Source organism: Ambystoma mexicanum, chromosome 5q, assembly GCF_040938575.1.
Source record: "Ambystoma mexicanum isolate Mex_15411 chromosome 5q, UKY_AmexF1_1, whole genome shotgun sequence".
NCBI lineage: Eukaryota > Metazoa > Chordata > Amphibia > Caudata > Ambystomatidae > Ambystoma > Ambystoma mexicanum.
Window position 1 is genome coordinate 1,317,814,668 of NC_090933.1, and position 18,097 is coordinate 1,317,832,764.

Below are 18,097 nucleotides of genomic sequence, written 5' to 3' on the forward strand. Positions count from 1 at the left end.
GGTTGTTTGTGGTTGGGTAGCTGGTGGTTTGTGTGGAAGTGTGGCCTGTGTGTTGATTGGTGGGGTTGGTGCACATCATCCTTTAGGATGGGGAAGCGCCTGCGTGGGTCCGCCCACGCATTCGATAATGAAGAAGACGAATAGCAACGGCCCTCCCACTCTTCCTCACGTGACATCATACGTCATCATTGTGCATTTTTCGGAGCAATGAATGAAGCGGTTCCGGAGCAGAGGGTAGAACCTTTCCTCTGACAGGAATTTCGTCGCAGATTCCGGCATCTCGGGAGGAGGATGAGGAAGCGCTGCGAGGAAGAAGGGTGAGGCGTTGGGGGGGGGGGGGGGGGGTTTACGAGAGTGGCATCCGTTTCTGTACAGGTGCTGTGTGTTGTTGCTGGCGGGGGCCGTGTGTGTTCGGCGCTGGGGAGGTTAGAGTGGCTGGATGGGTGTTGGTAAGTTTGTGGTCGGTCTCCCTGTGGTTGTGTGTGTATTCAAGGAGTCTGTTTGCTGTGCCCTCGCCCCTCCATCTTCCATTGTGGCGTTGGTGTAAGCATCCATAGGGCCCCTTCTGTTTCCTTTATTGCCCCTTGTCATGTCCGGCTGTGTATCCTTTTGACGTGGGATTCTCAGTGGTGGATCACATCAGTTATAGGTGTAGTATTTATTGTGGGTATGGATCTACGGGTCCGTGGGCTGTGCCCTCTCCTGTATCTTGGGTCTCAATTTGGATCTTTTCCCCTGTTGGGTATTCTTGCGTCTTTCACTGAGAGTGGATTATCAGATGTATTGCCCTCGCCACTTGGGATTGGTTATGGACTCAGCTCTGTCAACCACGGTGCAGTGACATTGCCTGCAACAAATACATTGGGTATTCCCTGCTCGTGGCTTTCCATTATACAGATTTCGCCCCCCTCCGAGTCTGTGACCGATACTGCAATCAATGCAAGGCAATATCCGCTCTCCACGTGCATGTTTAGAATTATGCAAGATCATGAATGGTGCCCGTTCTCCACTGTACAGTGCTGCGGTTCATAGTTTGTTGTCCAGCTTCCTGTAAGCTGCCCCAGGCTGTTATATGGAGCCTTGGTGTTTATCCAGAGTGTGACCCTTTTCGTGCTATCATAACAGGTGCAGGTCTTCTTCCGTACCCATTTGGTTTTATTTTGCTACTTAAGCAACTGGTGTGATAATTTCTGGTGAGTTGTCAGTAGTACTCAGGCCTCCGCGTGTTGCCGTGGGTTATTCCCTAGTGTTCTCCTCAGTAGCCAGTGCTGGTATATTAGCTGTGAGGAGTTTGCAGTGCCACCTCCCAACATACCTGGAGAAGGTGGTTGTGGGGGTGCAAGATGGCGTAAGCCCTGCGCCTGGGAGGTTGATGCATGGTGGCAAGGGGGGGTGGGGGTGCAAGGGGACATGAGTGGGGGCCTGGTGGAGGGGAGCCCTGCACTGCTGGGTGGTGGGGGTGGTGGGAGACATGAGTGGGGGCCTGGTGGAGGGGGCCCTGCACTGCTGGGGGGTGGGGGTGGTGGGAGACATGAGTGGGGGCCTGGTGGAGGGGGGCCCTGCACTGCTGGGGGGTGGGGGTGCAGGGGGACATGAGTGGGGGCCTGGTGGAGGGGGGCCCTGCACTGGTGGGGGTGCAGGGGGACATGAGTGGGGGCCTGGTGGAGGGGGGGGGCCTGCACTGCTGGGGGGTGGGGGTGCAGGGGGACATGAGGGGGGCCCTGCACTGCTGGGGGGTGGGGGTGCAGGGGGACATGAAGGGGGGCCCTGCACTGCTGGGGGTGGTGGGAGACATGAGTGGGGGCCTGGTGGAGGGTGCCCCTGCACTGCTGGGGGGTGGGGGTGGTGGGAGACATGAGTGGGGGCCTGGTGGAGGGGGGCCCTGCACTGCTGGGGGGTGGGGGTGCAGGGGGACATGAGTGGGGGCCTGGTGGAGGGGGCCCTGCACTGCTGGGGGGTGGGGGTGGTGGGAGACATGAGTGGGGGCCTGGTGGAGGGGGGCCCTGCACTGCTGGGGGGTGGGGGTGCAGGGGGACATGAGTGGGGGCCTCGTGGAGGGTGCCCCTGTACTGCTGGGGGGGGTGGGGGTGCAGGGGGACATGAGTGGTGGCCTGGTGGAGGGGGGCCCTGCACTGGTGGGGGTGCAGGGGGACATGAGGGGGGGCCCTGCACTGCTGGGGGGTGGGGTGCAGGGGGACATGAGTGGGGGCCTGGTGGAGGGGGGCCCTGCACTGCTGGGGGGTGGGGGTGCAGGGGGACATGAGTGGGGGCCTGGTGGAGGGTGCCCCTGCACTGCTGGGGGGGTGGGGGTGGTGGGAGACATGCGTTGGTGGGCAGTGGTGCAAGGTGACATGTGGGTTGGCTGGGGGGCATGGCCATGGTGGATGGGCTGCCTGCGGGACATGTGCAGGGTAGTCCCCTGTGGTGTGGGCCGCCTGCAGGGGCTGTGGAGGGTGTCGGGTGAACAGCTGGGAGGACCCACACAGCTGATTCACGTGTAGGACTGCCCCGCACCCCCGGAATACACATAGGCTGCTGGATTCGCGTGTGGAATTTCCTGCGCACCTTGGAATACACGTACCCTGCTGAAATCGTGTGAAAACTTCACGCGCAACCTGAAATACAGCACCACGGACAATCGCGTGTGGAACTTCCCACGCACCCAGAAATACACGTGGCCAGGGCAATCGCATGTGGAACTTACAGCGCACCCCTGATGTACACGTACCCGGGGCTATCGCGTGTGAAACTTCCCGCGAACCAATGAAATACATGTTCCCCGCTTGGCAGCCCTGTGGACTGGTCTAGGGTTAGCGCAGCCCTTTGCGATGAATTGGGAATTTTGGTGGCTTTTCGTTGCGCGAGGGCGTGCTTGGGGTCGTGGCTGGCGCTGCTGCAGGGTCGCTGCGCCACAGCTGGTTTTGGAGGCTAAAATCCATGAATACGCTGTGCGAAGAAATAGATTTTATCGCACGCGGCTGGCACAGTGTAACGCACGGGGACACTGTGCGCCAGCCGCGTGCGCCACTTTTGTGCGAAATTCTATGAATTACCCTGTTTGTATATAGCACAATATTAATTTCACCCTTTTACCAAAAAAATACACATGTGCTTTTGCAAGACCTTCCGCCCTTTTCTTTTCACCTTCCGAAACTAAGCACATGTTAAAGAAAACAAATATACATAAAGCATCATTGATCATTCAACATATTTCAGCTTTGTAAAAATAAAACCAGTTTCAACCCTCTTTTAATGATAATCACCTATAGTCTTTTTGTTGCCATCTATTACAACAATCACTTACATTTTTATTTCTCTGTCACTGCCCTATGAATAGACTCATGTATCTTCTTTCATGTATTTAAGGGGCTTTATCTGTTTCTACACGCTCAAGCCTCTTTACCTCATGTTAAGGGTGCCAGGGTTTAATTTGATTTACGTGAACAAACTGTTCTGTTACTGTTTCAACTTCAGTTTTCAAAATTTTGTACACCACGGGAGAAATCTTATCTATAATTTGAAATGGCCCTTGCCAGGCTGCCAAAAATTTAGAATTTTTCAATTTACCTTTTCCAAAATGAAATTTATACACCTGATCCCCCACACAATACTCTTTCACCAATGTCTTTTTATCATAATATGACTTTGCACTGTCAGCAGCCCTTCCTAGATTCCGCTGCACAAAAGCAAATGCATGTTGTAAATGCTTCCTCAGCTCATCCATGTATTCATGAACTGTAGATGCACTTACAAGTGTCTGCTCATGTGTCCTGTATAGCAGGTGTTGTGGCAACACCATTTTCCTACCTGTCAATACCTCATGAGGGCTGATACCTGTTGCTTTGGCAGGAGTTGATCTGATTGCCATCAAAACCAGAGGTAAACGTAAATCCCAGCTGGAACCTGCCTCTGCTACAAACTTCTTTAATACATCCACAACAGACCTATTACAGCGTTCAACACCCCAGAAGAGGCGGCTCTGTATGCAATATGTAGTTTTCTTTTCACTCCCAGTATTTGCCACACCTTACTCATTAGAGCGCTTGTGAAATAACTTCCTCTATCTGATTATATTCTTTGTGGTAACCCAAATCTTGAAAATATGATTTACCAGTAGTGTAGCTGCTGTTTGCGCACTGCAATCTGGTGCAGGAATGCACTCTATCCATTTTGACATCAAACAGACCACACTCAAAATATACCAGTTCCCCCTGCTCGGCCTCTTTACAGGCCCTACATAGTCTATTTGCAAATCTGACCATGGAAGAGTTGAGCCTCTTTTCATTAGTGGGGCTCTATGCATTGGTGAAGCAGGTTTAAATTGGGCACATATTAGACATCCTCTAGTATATAATTCCACATCTTGGGACATATGTGGCCAGTAAGCATAATCTTTCAGTATCTCTAGTGTTTTTTGTGAACCTCTGTGGCCTGCAGTTATTGCATCATGTGCATGGTGTAGCATTAACCCTCTGAATGAAAGGGGTATCACCCACTGTATTTGTCCTGTTATGTACTCCCTAGTCATTAGTCCATCCTGTAGTCTAACTCATTTTTTATTCTTTAATAGCACCCTCAACTCTTACTTTTCCCACACAATCATTTTCTGTCAACTGATTTTGTTCAGGGTCTATCAAATTATTATAATAGATTCCCAAAATTGGATCATCCTTTTGTGCCTCAATCAGATCTTGATCTGGTGTATCATAACTCCATTGCACTACTGGTTGATCTACCTCTTTTTGAGCTTTTGACCGTGTAACTGCATCCATTTATATTTCTCCAAGTTCAATAGGTAACAACTCTCCCATCACAGCCCCAATTTTAGCTAAATGATCTGCCTTATCATTTCCCTCCTTATCCTCTCCTGGGTTCTTTAAATGCCCGCTGATTTTCCTCCAGTATATTGTAAAATCATTCTCTGACACCAATTTGTCTATGGCTTGTATCATTTTTCCATTTTTAAGTGGCTTTTTATTGTATGTAATCATGCCTCTCGCTTTCCAGTCAGGTAAATATTCCACAAAGCTATTTCGTGCATAATCCGAATCAGTCACCAGGACAATTTCATTAAATTTATTCCCAACTGCAGTAGTAATTGCTTTATAAATGGCTGCCAATTCTGCTACTTGACTGCTCCTAGCCCCAATTCCCATCCCTATACTGGGAATGCTTTCACATTTCCTATTCCTGGCACCAATTGTTTGTTACTGTCATTTTCAATGTGAAAAGCACAACCATCAACATATACAGTTGGCAAATCCTTGCATGTTCTTTCATCAAAAGCTTTATGTGGTGACTGTCCAAACTCCTGTAAATTAGATTCCACTTCTACTTCATTTGACACATGTTCAGCTGCACAGTCATGTAGATCTGCCAAACCTTGAGCAACTGGGCTCTTTTTATTTTGGCCATATCTCGCTTCTACACGAAAACCCTGTAATGCTAGCGTCCATGAAGTGATTCTGGACTGTGCTAGGTTACCTGACCTGATTCTTTTACTCTCTAAAAATTGCAAAGGTTGATGATTCGTCTCAATAATCGCCTTTTCTCCCTGAACAATGGGGCGGAAATGCTGTAGCGCCCACACAGTGGTCAAAAGTGCCTTTTCACAGTCACTGAATTTAATTTCAACTTGAGAAAACGCCTTACTTTCATAAGCAATGGTTTTGTGATTCCAATCATATTTTTGTGATAAAACTGCTGACATACAAGGTTCAGAAAAACCTATTTCTATAAAGAAATCCCTATCCTTTATGGGGTATGCTAAACATTACAAGACATTCCTTTAATTTAGCAACTGCATCAGACTGCTCTTTTTCCCACTTCCAAGGTGTATTCAGCTTCAGTAGTTTAGTCAATGGTTGAGTAATTTCAGCATAATTTTCAATGAAATTTGTTATAGCCCGTCATTCCTAATAAACTCTTTAACCCTTTCACACTTTTAGGATCTTTTTTATTTTTTGTATGGCCTCTACTTTCTTCTTTTGTGGGTTTAATCCATGTTCAGTCACTTCGTGGCCTAGAAAATTCACCTTTTTCTTGCACCATTGTGCTTTTTGTAATGGCGCCTGCTTTTTGCAATTGGCCAAGAACATGTCTTATTTCATCAAAATGGCTTTTTCAAGCTTTCATTTTTTTATCAGGACATCATCCACATAAACTATGGTTCCTCTTTCCGCTGCATCAGGCATGGCATTTCTCAAAAATATTCCAAATTCACTCCACTATTGACATACCCGAATGGAGTTCTAACCCATGTGTATTGGGTCTTATCAAATGAAAATAAATTCTGAATCTCCTCTGCCAGTGGCACACACCAATATCCAGGTGTGAGATCTAATATAGTAAACTCTTTTGAGCCATGCACTTGAGCCAGGCCTTGATCAATGAATGCCACTGCCACACTCTTATTAAATTCTCTCAAATCTGCACACAGGCGCCATTGACCATTTGGCTTTAACACACCTAAAATAGGTGTGTTGGATGTGCTATGAATAGGCCTGAGAATTCCCCGAGACTCCACATTTTTAGTTATTTCCGCTAGTGACTCCAAACATGCCAGTGGCAATCTACACTGGCGCACAAATACTGGGCTTCTACTACACCCTTCCGGTAATGTGGCAACATGTAAATTAGGCCGCAATCATAAGCATCTTTGGCAAAGACATCTTTAAACTCCATAAATATTTTTCTCAATTCATTTTTATCTTCATCGCTATCGCACGCATCTGCTAACAAAATCTGCTCCTCTACCATTTTTGAAAATCTTCCAGTAAAGGAATCTGTGCTTTCTCTCTGTGCTTTCTTCTAACTGTGTGGCTGTGTCTCTGTAAAGCTGCCACTTTAAAATATTTTGGCATATCAGCTTCCACTTCAATGGACTGATTTTCTGTTTCATTTTCACTCAAATGTTATATAATCCTTTTGATGACAACACACTGTCTCATTTGAATCATAAGGGTACACGGAATGAATTTTAAAAATCCCTTTGGGCTGAGAATCCAGGTATTCTGGCAACACACCCACTGCATCTACATACCTTTCAGGGATATTTCCAATTACCATGTTATTGAAAGCTGCAGTATAATGTGATTTTTGTATGGCCATTCCTAATGAAGTATTTTCCTCTAAATGAATATCTTGACACCCTTTATTATTCACCATAATTTTTAGAGACCCTTCAACATCTATCAATAGAATGTATTCATAATCCAGGCCTTGCTGTTTTATGGATTCATTCAAACACACAAATGCATCAATCTTTCATTTGCTGCCCATTTTTACACTTTAGTCTTATTGCAACCTGCTTGGTGATTGCAGGAATAATAGTATCCTTTCTCACCTGTAATTCAATTGCATATGGGACCAGTTGTGCGCAATGATAAGCTCAGGTGCAGACCCACCTAGGTGTGACCATATTTTTTGATTAAGGAAATCTAACTCCATACACATTCTGTGCATGATATCATTGCACATGTAAAAGTCATTTTGTGTCCCACTCACTATCCATACATTATGGTAAATTGTTTTCTGCCCAATACTCATTTTCAGCATGCACCTGCCTGCAATTCGATTTTCAAAGTCTGGATTGTCCAAACCAGAGACATATTGGTTTTTAATTCTAAATTTTGGGATCTCCTCCCTCTCCATTATTTTCTGCAATACTTTCTCATTAATTAAACTTCTTTCCTGTTCCAGCGCTAAGGTGGCTTTTATTACTCTGGAATGGTCATTTATACCAACGTGAACCCATGGTTGCTCATCTTCCATATGTATTTCAGCAAGGGTAGTAATGTGTTTTTCTGTGCCTGTTGTAAAAGCAGTATTCTGTTTGCATGTCTTCTCTTTAAATAAAAACGTAATGTGTGCTCATCTATGGCAGTTTGCCATTTTTTCTGTGGGTCTAAATGTATTTGTACGGATTGTTTCTCATTTTCACTCTTCATTTTATCTTGACACATCAAGATAACAGTGACGCTATGTATACAGCTATTCTGGAGATATACCTCTACTGCATCATTTGTTTTGACAATGGTGTGGCATTCATTTATTGCTGTTTTGTGATTTTAGTTTCTTAGGTCTCAATGGTTTTTTAGTTAAGGAACACAGTACTCCATTCACCCCATCTATGAGCGGAGACAATCTTTTCAGGCAATCTGTTCCCATCAGAAATGGAATTTCACAAATAGACGTGATCAATACCTCTTGTTTCATTCTGTGCTTTCCTATCTTTATGTCAACCTCGGTGACACCTATAATGGGCACCTCCTCCCCATTAAAGTTATGCACTGGACCTTGATTTTCCTTCACTGTGATAAGATTCTGTGGGATATCTCCCTTCATTGATGCTCTTTACCAATTCTTTAGACATAATTGTGGCCTGTGCACCAGTGTCAATCATTGCAAATGCATTGCATTTTTCTTCTACAGTGATGGGAGCATAATACCCGTCTTCAACTGCCTCTAACACACATGAACTGTGAATTCTTACTGATTTCAGGGCTCACCTTTCTCAGGCCTTTTTCACTTTTGGCTAAGCACATTGGTAAATGGAAAGACATTTTTCCCTCCTTTTTGCCCATTTCTGTGTGAGAGACTTTATTCATTTCTCCATGTTCAGAGGTTGTTTGGAGTGTGGCCACCGTTCGCCCATCCATCCAGGTATCATCAGAGGCCACATTACAATCCTCCAACTGAACATGTGTAACAAGATCACTTGGCAATTTGTCATTGTTTAACTCTGCATTTGTAATTATTTGGTATGGTGCCAGTCCATTTACTTCAAAAATATATGGCTCAAAGAATTCTTCGGGTGATTGACCTGTACCCTCCTTTTGAGTATTTCTTTTTTCTGCCTGTTTGGTTATTGCTCTGATTGCCCAGGGAAGGAGTTATAGCATCCCCACTTACTCCCTGTTCACTGGTATTCCCCATACATGAGTCATCTTTCTTAAATCTGTCTCTTTGTTCTTTTGGAATTTTAGGTGTTCCTGTTTCATTTATACAAATCTCCAATGTTTGACTTTTCTCTAGGTTAAACCGAACTTCTCTTTTTGAATTCTTTGCACTTTCTGTCACATGTTCATTTACTGGTATCTTTATTTTTGAATCCTTATAGATCTCAGTCATTATGGAAAATCACATCCGAGCAATCTGTTTTCTTGGCACTGCAGGTATCATAAGTACTTAGTCACTTTTCAGAAACCACCAGATCATTGCTATGGCCTGCTGCCCCCTCCTTTGATGACTGTTTTTGTGCTGTACAGAGCTTTCCTATTTGCTCAGCTAACATTTTCACTTGGCTCTCGAGACACTGGAATCTTTCCATCTCTCTAGAATCCTCTCTGTGACCTAGATCGATATTGGTGGTTTTCCCCCTGATTGGATCTATTCTGATACCTCTCAGGGGAATCATTTCTATTGGGGTTGTTCCTGAACTCTTGATTCATATGTGGAGGGGAGCGGGGTGCACCCATCCTTTGGTTGTAGTCCCCTGGTGGTGGTGACTCGTTGTATTGACGTGGAGGAGTATAATTCATATTCTGCCTCATGTCCTGTCTCATTTTGTGAGTATTGTCCTCTATGCTGATTCCCATTTCCAGTAAATCGGGATTTATCCTGATTACCATATATCATGGTGTTCGGATCAAATCTACTTTGTGTCCCCAATGTCTGGTAGGGACCATTATTTCTTTGATCTTGACTTTGTCTCTGATTATTGTTCATACCTGACCCATTAGGCTGATATCCTGCTCGAGGCTTGTCTCCAAAGTACCTAGGGCTAATGTTGTTCTCCCTATTACTAGGATCATGTGATTGAAACATTGGTGCAGGGAGTGACAATCTGTTCATTACCCCTTTGTTCAGGTGCCATATTGTTTTTACCTGGACTTTGAGCAGACTTGAGGGACATTTTGGCTGACCTGATCTCCATTACTGTTGCTGAGGATTCTTTAGATGTTGGTCTAGTCTCTTTCATTTTATCATTTTCTCTACCCTGACAATAGAGTACCTCATATAGTTTTGTGCTTTGGTGTACAAACCACTCAAGAGGCTTATCACGGTCAAATTCACGGACCAGCTGTGATATGTCTTTCTGTAGCCCATAGAAGTAGGCAGTTTAAAATTCTTTTGAATTGGGGTCAAAAGATGCATCAAAGCGAGAAAATGCTCTTTTTAAGTCTTGTAAAAACTGGCGAGGGGATGTCATGTATCAGGCCCAGCAGTGATTGTGTAAGCAACTTTCTTTCCCTCCTGCAATGACTGGAAAGGAGAAAAATGACGCCTAATCTCTTTTTCAAACTCTGCCCATGTCATATTCTGCTCCGTTCAATCCCCTCATGATATTGGCTGTGGGAGCATCCAGAGTTAAATGAAAATACTGTCTATATTGTTCTTTGGGTATCGGGAGTGCTTTAAATATGTCATGCACTGCCTCTAAGTGATCCTCTATGCAGCATTCCCCTCCCTTTTTAAATGGTTTGATCAGGGCTTTGATGGATTTCATTATCTTTATGGGGCTACTTGTTGCAATGCGTGGAATTGCGCTATTGGTGATTCAACCCTGGTTCCAGGTGTATGGGATTGGTGGCGGCCCCCAATGGGTGTGTCGAATCCCCCAAGGGCACTGTAACCAAGTTCAGTCACCGGCTCAATCATTGGGGCACTAGCTCTTTGGGTAGAAATAGAATTCACCTCAACTCCATTGAATGTGGTGCCCTGCTGTCTATCCTGGGACCTGGAACTGCATATTTGCTGTTCCAAATCCTTACACTTCTTAAGGAGCCTGTCTGCCTCATTTTGCAAATAGTTGTTTTCATCACTCATTTTATTAATTGCCTCCTGCATGTCGCACATTTGCCTTTGGCATTCATTACATTCTTTATTTCTCTTTCTTGAAACATTTTAATCACTTCCTGTTCTGCATTTTGGAGATCACTTTCTTTTTCATAATTTTCTTTTTGTAAAATCTGCATTTCTGAAAGTCTCATCTTTATCTTGTCTAATGTGGTCCACCAATGCCTTTTAAATGTACCAATTCTTGTTCACTGTCCTCAAACTGTTTCTTGCTTTTGGACAATTGAATGTCAAAATCTCTGCATTTTAACTGGATGTCTTTTATACACCCTTCTAATTCTGCTTTTAACATTTCTTCCTTTTTACTTGCCCCATCTAGGTCGGCTTTTAACCTGTTCACCAGCTTAGTATCACTTTCTTGCATTTGCAGGGATCTATTCAAAATAATGTGAAAAGAGCAGCAGACACCAAAAGCTCACCCTTGGTTGATTATTCAATATAATGATGTAGAGAAAATGCCTTAGTGTGATTGAGGATGTATTTAAGGTGCAGGGGAGAAGGATGCAACCTTGACACCTTGGTTGCGTTATGTGCAACAAATCCAAAACGAGTTCCCTAGTCAGGAACTCGCGTCCCCTGCACACTATCCTTTGTCTAGAAAACCAGACCAATAAATAATGGTGTATAAATTGTCGTTAAATTAATTACATATGCTTTAGAAAACGAATAATCTTGAAAAAATGCTCATTCAAACAAATTTAGGTCACAAGAAACCATTTTCTTTTTATTCATATTCATGATGTGGTAGTCAAGAGGGGCCCAACGCGTTTCGAGTGCTTCACACTCTTTATCAGGGGCAATAGGTGATTTCTAAGAAAAAATTATATTTACATTTACATTAGTATTCAGTCAACAGAAGTTTAAACAAAGTGCATTTATAACAGACATCCATAATTACCTAATTTTTGCATTACAAGAGGCACTGTCCTCTGGTTTAGACATTTAGCATAATCTTTATAGTGCATTCCTAATGTGAAAGATTAGTCTAGATGGTGACAGTTTTGTTTCAATACATTTAAGCCAGTGTTTTTTATTTGCCAAAACATTTTCATAAGAAGTGGGTCTATTTACAAAGGTCCACTATCTGGAGTCTATATGAATCCTAATGTGCAGAATATTAGGCTAAAGAGAAAGAGAATCAAAGTTGCTAACCTTGTGATTTTTATCCTTCCGGAAATATTTAGGAGATTACAAGTTGATTTCAAAGTGGTGGAAAAAAATGGCTTCCGCTTCTCAGTTTCAAAACGCACTAACTGGAAGTCAAGGCCAAATGATGACTAGGTCATTTACTCGGAGCAAGAGAGGGATAAAATCTATTTAGTAAAATAAAAAAACCTATTCAAAATAAACCATGTCTTGGCACATAGCCGTATCAGACAATCTTTCTCTGCATGTTTATCAGCTGCATTTAATAATCTCAGAAGACCGACCTGAATTATGCTGCCTTATGCAAAAATGTTGTCTAGTGGTTCTTTCTGCACTTCACCATAAATGCTGTCGTGCCATTCTGTGGCATTATTTGACGACCATGTCCCATATGCATATAACTTCGCCTCTAAATATTGCACTAGTTCTGAGAATGTGGCTTCTATTTGAGACATTCTGAAACTCGTTTTTTAATGACACGCTGCTATTATGAAATGGGTTCCCTGTAATGTACAAATGGTAGTGTGAGACACACTTGCCATGCCCAGCAGGTGCTCTATGATCACATTCCCGGCCTGCAACGCACCATAAATATGTTGGGTGCTTTGTGTAGATTTGGGGTCTGGCGGTATTTTCTTACCGCCAAAAATAATGATAATTTGGCAATGGCTACTCCTTGCATTTAGATTGGGTTTGGCCTTATTTCCTTTCAGTGACCATTCCTTATTACATTATATGGGATCAGTTGGTGGTATACATTATTGTTGGTGGTATTTTGGTGAGCATAATTTTTCCGTTTTTATTTGTGGCCCAACATACAAAACCTCTTCTTTTGCTTAGACTGTTCGTGTGATCTCTAGAGGCCTCGGACCTACATTCAGAAATACCACCATTTCACATATAGCATTCTCAATAACCTGTGGTATTATCACTAATTTATTTACATTAGTGAACTATGTTTCCATAGGCCTCTTTGCTGTTTCATGTACGCCCAGCGATATCTATTGTATTAGATTCCACTCAGACACCAAACTGAGTGGAAACACGCACACAGCTATTTTTCATTGCTAATGATATTACTCCCATCTGTATGGGAAACATGACACATGTATTGCCTAAAAATTGTCCTCTTCTCCCGAAATATTACTCTAGATGCACCAAAGAAAAAGACAAAAACACTCTACACAGTTCGTGTACATTATACTTGTATTATAAACAATTACATTTCAAAATAGCACCTTACGCTTCTGGCTGCCACCTTATCTGTAACAAACAGAAGAGAAAACAAATGCAGCAATTAAAACGAAATTCACCCCCACATTATTTGTAACAATAAGAAGGAAAAAATTACAGCGACGGAACAACATTCACTTTGCAACATTATAACGTGGCAATTAAACACAGGGATTCCCTTCAGCTACTCTCCCTCCCTGATATTTATTGAAGGTCATTCGTACAGCACGCAATAACCTCACTCCACTTGGATATTTAGCAGCTATCTGTAGTTCTCCCACACGCGACCTTTCTGCGCTCGCCTCCGAGGAATGGGCCCAGGGTTGTCCTCGTAATCTTGAAAGCTTGAAGTGCACAGCGAGAACATGGAATTCTCAAGCCGGTGGCAAGTGAGACTGGACCTGCCTCACAGCCCAGTCTCGGATCCTCCGTCTCAGCAGCTCAGCCTTAGTTCTGTCCGACTTTGTCCAGCAGAACTCTGTTGCATCCCCCTATGCCTACGTGGAATCACTGCAGACACTCTGCACCAATCAAATTCAAAAGACTGTATCCTCCTTCCTTCCACAATAGTTCAATTTTTACAGTAAGAAACTGTATCTAAACTCATTTCCTGGCATGCAGATTTTGCCTCCAGCTAACGCAGTGAACAGAGAAAAAAAAATGCATGTTTAAAATGAATCTCAGAGCATGTCTTTCTGCCTCTTTTCCACATAGAGATTACATTATGTTATTGAGTTAGTATTGCTATTAGTATTTGTTATTTAAGTCAGTCAATTAGACAGCTAATATAGTCTCCTGTGAGTGAGGCATTTCAAGTAAGATAAAGAGAAGAAGAAAAATATATTCTGGTGTACTTTTAAATCTGCAGCATGTCTCCATTTGCATACCCATATGTTATGCTAGCAACATAGGGCTGGCTAAATGTGTACCACATTATTGCTGGCAATAATGTTATCACATTCAGTGGCGTTGTACTCCAAGACACAATAAATTATACTACAGAGTGCAAGATGGCATAAGGCCTGTGCCTGGGAGGGTGATGCATTGGGTGGCAAGTGTACCCTGGGGTTTGCAGGGGTTTGGTGGGGGTGCAAGATGGTGTACGGCCTGAGCCTGGGAGGGTGATGCATTGGGAGGCAAGGGTACCCTGGTGTCTGCAGGGGTTCCTGGGGTGCAAGACGGGGTAAGGCCTGCTCCTGGGAGGGTAATGCATTGTGAGGCGAGGGGACCTTGGGGTCTGCAGGGGTTCATGGGGCTGCAAGATGGGGTAAGGCCTGGGAGGGTGATGCATGGGTGGCAAGGGTACCCCGGGGTCTGCAGGGGTTCCTGGGGTGGGTGTGCAAGATGGCCTGCACCTGGGTGAGGTGATGCATTGGGAGGCAAGGCGACCCTGGGGTCTGCAGGGGTTCCTAGGGGTGCAAGATGGCCTAAGACCTGCGTTTGTGAAGGATGGGGGATTGGGAGGCAAGGGTACCCTTGGGTCTGCTGGGGTTCCCGGGGGTGCAAGATGGCCTGCGCCTGGGTGAGGTGATGCATTGGGAGGCAAGGGGTCCCTGGGGGCTGCTGGGGGTGGGGATGCAAGATGGCCTAAGGCCTGCGCCTGGGAGGGTGATGAATTGGGAGGCAATGGTACCCTGCCCTGGGGTCTGCAGGGGTTCCTGGGGGTGTGGGTGCAAGATGGCCTGAGCCTGGGAGGGTAATGCATTGCGGGGAAAGGGTACCCTTGGGTCTGCACAGGTTCCTAGTGGTGGGGGTGTAAGATTGTGTAAGGCCTGAGCCTGGGAGGGTGATGCATTGGGAGGCAATGGTACCCTGGGGTCTGCAGGGGTTTCTGGTGTTGGGGCGTAAGGTCTGCGGGGGTTCCTGGTGGTGGGGGTGCAAGATGGCAGAAGGCCTGCGCCTGGGACGGTGGTGCGTTGGGAGGCAAGGGTATCCTTGGCTCTGCAGGGGTTCCTGGTGGTGGGGGGTGCAAGATGGCCTAAAGCCTGCGCTTGTGAAGGGTGGGGGATTAAGGGGGCAAGGGTCCGCAGGGGTTCCTGGGGGTGCAAGATGGGGTAAGGCCTGCTCCTTGGGGGGGGGGGGGGGGGGTGATGCATTGGGAGGCAAGGGTATCCTGGGCTCTGCAGGGGTTCCTGGTGGTGGGGGTGCAAGATGGCGTAAGGCCTGGGCTTGGGAGGCAAGGGGACCCTGGGGTCTGCAGGGGTTCCTGGGGGTGCAAGATGGCGTAAGGCCTGCTCCTTGGGGGGTGATGCATTGGGAGGCAAGGCGACTCTGGGGTCTGCAGGGGGTGGGGGTGCATGTGTTTTAGCGGTTTCGGGTGAAGCCTTATGTCCCCACCAACCCCCCCCCCCCCTTCGATGCTATAAGTGTCAGGAGTATGGTCACGTGGTGCGATCTTGTAGGAGGGAGAGAAGGTGTGGTGGTCCCCATGATATTAAGGATTGTCTCTGTATGTACACCAAATCGTTGTAATTAGGGGGGGTGTTAAACAGGTGGAGGCCTGTAAGGTTGTGAGCACTAAGGTGAGTCATAACATCAGCTGCAGCAGTTCAGAAGGTGCGGGCGAGCAGGTGGTTGTGGTAGGTAGTGGTCAAGCGACTGGCTGTGGGGAGGTTCAGTCTTTGGCGGTTGAGGGGGTGTCACTATCAGAATGGCGGATTTGTTGTGTTTTATTATCGCAACTATTAATATGATGGCTGAGTGTCAGTCGATCGGACGGGTTACAAGCGGTGGTGAAGGCAGCGAAGATACATTTAAGGATGTACATAGGATGATGAGTGGTGGTGTTTTTGTTCTCCCTTGTCACGCTCTGGAACACTTGTGTACGAGCGCGATACAAATAAAATATCAATATACAAGTGGACCATAGTTGCAAAATACATTGCGGCAGGCTTATAGTACCAATAAGTGGGGAGGGGGGGGTTGTTGATCAGATGCAATGCAAATTGTGTGCAATTGAAAGGATATTTATTCAGCAACAATGTTAAAAACTACTAGTTGCACAGTGAAGCAACTCATCAAAGTGGCGCACTTGGACTGTAAACTCCCATGCTAGCATTTTGCGTTTTTGCGAAGTTCTTGACTCGCAATGTAATAAAACCTGTTTCATTTGAATAGCAGTGATTTATTGATATTGGGTAGGAGTTACTTAACTGTGGGGTGTAGTTGGGGTGGCGCGCATGCCGAGCACAGGGGGCGCATGGTAGTGTTTCGCCCTGGACTAGTAACTGTCCTGGGTGGATGGGCTCCTCTTAATCTCCCTTGGACCTCAAATGCTACGTTTTTAAATGTGAAATATGTCTTAAGGAATCTTTGGGGAATCATTTGCTGTGGGTGAGAGACCAGCGACTATTCACTCCTCTTTTAGTGAGAAAGTGATCATCTATTTTGGCCAAGTGTTATTTACATTGTCTCTGCTTGTTCTTCATAAACCTCCAGTCCTGTCTTCTGTGTATGTGATGGACGGTGCATTCCTGGGCAGGGAGAGAACAGAAGCTCCTCTTTGGATGTTTCAATTATATATCGTTATAGGATGTCTTGCGTTTGTAGTATAATAACGTAATAATGTCTTCCATTTCTAGATCTAAACACAATATTGCATCATCCTACTCTGCAGAACGTAAGAAGCACAGGCACCAAAAGGTAAATAACGGCTGTAGTTTTTGTCTGCACAGGTTGTTCTATGCTTCTGAGATAGCCGGTCTCCCACCCTGCGTTCCTGTACCCTTCATGTCTCCTTCTCTCCTATCTTATCTCCATTCCTGCCTCTTCCTGGAAGTGGTGTCCAGATGCAGGTTTAGGGACCAGGTCTGTGGCCCAGTGGACTAGTGCATTCTCTGGTAGGATCCATGGTTATGTGATCTCATAGTCACTCCTGCAGGTCCACCCAGCCCTCCATCCAAGATTGACAGAATGAGCCTCTGAGTTTTGTAACAATGAACATCTGTTACCTTCTGTCTAGGGCACCAAAATACATCAGTGTGTGTGGGGGAGCTGGGTACATTCTACAAATACACATAGTATGTTATGTTAATCCTTTCCTCTGTGCCATCCTATTAAACTCAATTGGTAATTCGCTTTTGGACCTGTATGGTGGATCTCAGCACTTTTCAATAGGGTGTGGAGCAGTGAGTTTTAAAAGTGAATTAAATAGGCCCATTTGTAGCTACACCTAGTGTTTGTTGTTCTGATCACCCGGGGAACAAGGGATTGATGGTAAAGCCTTAATCGGGAGGGACTGAATGAAACAGAACACCAGATCTGCACTTTGGTGGGTGTTGTTTTGTTTCTAGGAATGAATGAATGAATGAATGAATGAATGAATGAGTGAGTGAGCGTTCTGGAGGGGTATTGAGGGCATGTGGTAGAGTCAATGGAAAGGATGTATGGAGTGTGGAAGTATCACAGACACACACTCCCCTTGCCTGCCCACCCGCTAGAGCAGTTACAACATGAGGTGAATTAAATGGTCGCCATCGTGATTGTGAAGGAAGGGGAGTCACTTGCACACGTTTGTTAACTGTTAGCAAGTCGGGTGATCCGAGTATTGCAGGCTCCTGAAATCATCTGCATCTCTTATTAACTTCTTGTCGCCAGTTGTGAGATAAAATGACCAACTGGCATTGTTGGGTGTTGGGATCCCCTGTTGGCTAGTGTCCCGTGTGCATTCCTGATGACCCACTTTGAAGCACTCTCCCACAAATTGACCTGGGAGTGAAGCTCCAAGATGTGGCTCCCATCAACTGGGCCTAGGAATTAATCAAGTCCTCGCAGCTCACACCCTTCAGATACTGTTCCAAACAGTAGCATGATTCAGTCATGACACGTGCCGAGTTCTGCATGACGTGCTATGTGAGGG

The 18,097-nt window shown here is 45.3% G+C and overlaps 2 protein-coding genes across 7 annotated transcripts in view; one reads left to right on the forward strand and one right to left on the reverse strand.

Moving 5' to 3' along the window:
• Positions 1 to 18,097, reverse strand: part of LOC138498495 (zinc finger protein 850-like) — a gene marked incomplete in the record, with an annotated part of 1,369,857 nt that overhangs the window by 711,855 nt on the left and 639,905 nt on the right.
• LOC138498479 (zinc finger protein 84-like) overlaps positions 1 to 18,097 on the forward strand; it is a 51,640-nt gene that overhangs the window by 2,016 nt on the left and 31,527 nt on the right. For 3 of the 6 annotated variants that reach the window (XM_069622236.1, XM_069622237.1, XM_069622235.1), the window contains exons 1-2: positions 14 to 317; positions 16,821 to 16,881. The gene's annotated coding sequence lies outside the window, so the exon portion shown is untranslated. Of the gene's footprint in view, positions 1 to 13; positions 318 to 16,820; positions 16,882 to 18,097 lie in introns of those variants that run through there. The other 3 variants (XM_069622232.1, XM_069622234.1, XM_069622233.1) reach the window with 1 other exon arrangement.